Source organism: Mobula birostris, chromosome 16 (assembly GCF_030028105.1).
Source record: "Mobula birostris isolate sMobBir1 chromosome 16, sMobBir1.hap1, whole genome shotgun sequence".
NCBI classification, from domain to species: Eukaryota; Metazoa; Chordata; class Chondrichthyes; order Myliobatiformes; family Myliobatidae; genus Mobula; species Mobula birostris.
This window is the reverse complement of record NC_092385.1, coordinates 4053033-4057009: the sequence shown is the minus strand read 5'-3', so window position 1 is coordinate 4057009 and position 3977 is coordinate 4053033. Positions and strand designations below refer to the sequence as shown.

The 3977-nt window shown below is 42.6% G+C and overlaps 1 long non-coding RNA gene across 2 annotated transcripts; it reads left to right on the top strand.

The window, feature by feature from the left end:
• The first annotated feature begins 55 nt into the window (after positions 1-55).
• Positions 56-1505, top strand: LOC140210824 (uncharacterized). Of its 2 annotated transcripts, none has more exons than XR_011889299.1 (3): positions 56-181; positions 645-769; positions 1236-1505. It is a non-coding gene; the product is annotated as an uncharacterized lncRNA (long non-coding RNA). The 2 variants fall into 2 exon arrangements; XR_011889300.1 differs by having other exon boundaries at positions 641-769.
• Positions 1506-3977: the final 2472 nt, after the last annotated feature.

Genomic DNA, 3977 nt, shown 5'->3' with positions numbered 1-3977 from the left:
TAGTAAAGGAACTCCTCCCCGGGGGGCTGCAGGGTTTAATTGAAGTGGCCCTACCGCCACCACGGCTCCCCACACCGCTTGGCCAATGAGCGGGTGATCCAGGTAACCAAAACTGAGACACGTAGGAGAGAACACAGCACCAACTCTTCCGGGTTAGGCTGCAATTCGACACATCCTGCAGGTAAACGCGCACGCAAGGGTTAGAGCGTCTCGTTTATCCAGTGTTTTCTATGAATACAATGTAATCGATACACACAATGTATCAAACTGGCACGGTGCACTTTAGCTACATTGTATACAGTTGGACCTGCGGGGAAACAGACAATGCCTTTCCCCAGTAACCACATCTCAGCACCACACCAATCTCCGTCTAAATTCCCGGTCCCCGATGCAGCATTATTTGCCGTCCATTAGAATCATGCGGACGGGACCGTTTGCCGCGAACGCTTACAGAGAAAGGAGACTGTGACTCCTTAAGATTACCGAGTCCTCCGATCACACACACATAGTGAACGCAGTTTCACTCAGAAACACGCACTTCATCATATCGCACTTGAGATAAATGCAGTTCTAAAGTAAATACTTTAAAGGAAATACATTAATTACTGTTATTAAATGATACTATTTATTATGTCGTGAGAGAGGTTACAGAAGAAAACACCGCCTGACTCCGATCTACCTGTTCTCCACGGCGCCGTTTCTACCATCGAGAGACCGTTTGTAAGGCTGCCTGCCGGCTGAGGGACACAGCCTTCCAGCAGATTAGGATGTGAGTTACGGAGAGACGCTGATTTATGACCTTTGCTTTGCCTACATTAATTAAATAAAACCGCCGCAAATATGTCTAATTCGGATAGACTGTCACATTTAGGATCGAATGTTTACTAGCCCGGGAAAACATTGGGAGAAAGGAAATATAATCGGTTTATTCACATATTTTATCCGCGGCGATGAAGACAAATACATTTCTCTAGAGACGCACTGTGGGTATATAAATTAATTATGTTGTTTTGATATTTTCAAATGTGCATTAGCCAGTGATTCCGGCCTCTTTCTTATCAACATAATCTATTTCAGTTTTCGGAGTACATAAAGATACTCTGTACTTTATAAACGTTTCATTGGGTTAAATGTTATGAGCTTTATACGTTTACATTTCCCGCTGGATCGTCCAATTCACCACACCTCTCTTCTGAGATTTAAAATTGCTGCAATCTATTTTTTTTAAACACAAGGGATTCCGCAGATGCTGGAAATCTGGAGAAACGCACACAAAGTGCTGGAGGAACTCAGCAGGTCAGGCAGCGTCTTTGGAAAGGGAATAAACAGCCGACGTTTCGGGCCGAGTCCCTTCTCTGATGACCCAGGATATCCCCTCTTCTAAGTGCTACCGCCAGGGAGGTGGTACAGGAGCCTGGAGATACACACTCAATGTTATAGGAACATCAGATTTCTGAATGGAGAGTGAACCCTCCCTCACTATGTTTTCTCATTTTATCTCTTCTTACACTACTTATTAAATTAAATTTTGTGTATATATTCTTACTCTAATTTATAGTTTTTTCAATTAGTTTGTATTGCACTGTACTGCTGCCGCGAAACATCTAATTTCACGACATATGCCCCTGATATTAAATCCTGAAGATCTCGGAGGGTTCAGAAGACTGGCGTTCTGGGGATAGGGGGTCTGAGGAATCTCGGGGTCCCTAGTATAACTGGTCCAACTGTGTTAGAGGAGAATTGTTCGACGTTTTGTTAATTAAATACTCCTCCAACACCCTGATCCACCGCAACGAGTATCTTTCGGTTCTTCGGCAATGCGGACCCCACAACCTGAGTTTATTCTAGAACACACACGAAATTTATTTATTTTAAAAGTTACCTTAGGAGAGGGGGGCGCGGTTGATGTAGAGCGAGTTTATAAACGCCCATGATCGGGCCCAGAGGGCACGTATCTAAATCTTTTAGATTTACATTAACGAGATAGAAAATGCAAATAGTGAATATCACGATCGGTATTAAACCCTGAGTTGAGGCTCTGTTTGCTCCCCTGCTGATGTTTGTCTGCGTTGTGTTGTTGTTGTTAACAGCTCTAAATCTGTGAATACAGTTTAAATCTGCTGTCACCGGGAGCAAGGCGGGCTCTGTAAGACCTGACGCCGGCCTGCACAGAATTACATGGCCCGAAACAGCGTTTCTTTCATTGTGAGACCTTGCTTGCCTTTTGTTTCAAGCGCTGACAATCGCCAGCGAGCTTACATATTAAAAGAGAGAGAGAAAAAAAAACGGGGATCACGTTGCAACAAAGGCTTGATCATTTTCAACCGCTTCAGAGGGAGAGAGAGAAAAAAATATGTTTGTTTAAGATGCAAAGCTGTGTAAATCTCGGGCACGGGACTAGGAGTCGAAGTGTTTGGCGCGGGGCAGGTGCACGGCGCACAGACTCCAGGGCAGCCAAACACTGGGGAGAATCCATGTATCTTTTGCATTTCTTTAATAAAGCCCTCCCGTTCCCCGCCCGGGCAGAGGAAGATTAACTCGGTAACCTGTTATCCTTTTTTAAAAAAAATGCAGATTAAGATCTCGGTAAAATTTCCCTGAATTTAAACCTTAAAAACAACTCATCCGGGAAAATTAGTCGCATCTGTATTATTTCCAGTACATTTGAAAGAAAGATAGATTAGCGGCGAAGAAAACTACACTATCTCAAAAGACGGCTAGCATAAATCCCGCAAAATGCCCCGCTCGCAGACCTCTTCCACCAGCAATCTCGTCGTTAAAACATCCTCAGCTTTCGGGGAGGAAAGAAAAATCCAGCGAGTCAAAAAAAAACCGTTCAAATCAAGCCATTCCTCTTTTGCAAAAGAGAATTTCAAAACAGTTTTATAACACTTCCTAATACAATACAGTCCGAGGCGGTTTAGCAAGTGTTTTGATTTCCAGCATCTGCGGACTTTCTCGTGTCTATCAAGCGTCCTGTCTGCATCAAAACTTGAAAATAAATATTTATAAACCCACTCGCTATTTATTCCTGTTGATTTCCTCTTGTGAAATATATATGTAGCCAATTCAATACATTTTTTGTTTCTAGAAGTTTAGCGAAAGAGGGGAGTAATTGTCTAAAATTAGGATATATTGTAATATTTATCTTCTAATACTTAAAATACTGCACTGATCAGGATCACTTGTAGGAAGAAAACTGAGATAATGGTTCAGGATCGATCATTCTTCATCAGAAAAAAAAACATTTTTACATATCTTTTGTTTTCTATTTTGCTTTTCTGTGCATTTACCAGGAGTTTCGTTAAGCGATCTTTGAAGCTGATTGTATTCTGTATATAAAACGCGGTTAAGTTGCCATTTGTCAGTATTTATTGATATATAAAATGTTGCGTGTTTTGGAGTTAATTGAGTGGGGATGATATTTTATTTCTGGGGCTTTCGTTATTTGAATTCTGGCTGTACTCTCGGCGAGGTATCGGTAAACTCCGATTTCCAAAACCAGGCCGTCGCTATCAGACCCAGGATTAAAATGAAAATCCCACCCCGACTCAGCTCAAGGGCAAAAGCGTCTTGTCGTTCATACCGGTTACCCCGCGGAGAGACAGGCGGGATCTCCGTCCGTCAGTCGGTGGATCGAGAGAGCTCTTTCGCTCCTTGCCTGTCCCAGCCTTGTGTGCGTGCGTTAGAGAGCGAGAGAGAGTCAATTTGTATGCCTCTGTTTACATGTTTGTGTGTGAAAGTGAAACAGTTTGTGAGTATGTACATGTGTCCGAGTGTGTTTCTGCTTGTCTGGTGTGTGTGTGTGTGTAACTGTGTATGTGTGTGTGAGTGTATGTAACTGTGTATCTGTATATGTGTGTGTGTGTAACCTTGTATCTGTGTATGTGAATGTGTGTGTGTATCTGTGTATGTGTGTGTGTGTATGTAACTGTGTATCTGTATATGTGTGTGTGTGTAACCTTGTATCTGTGTAT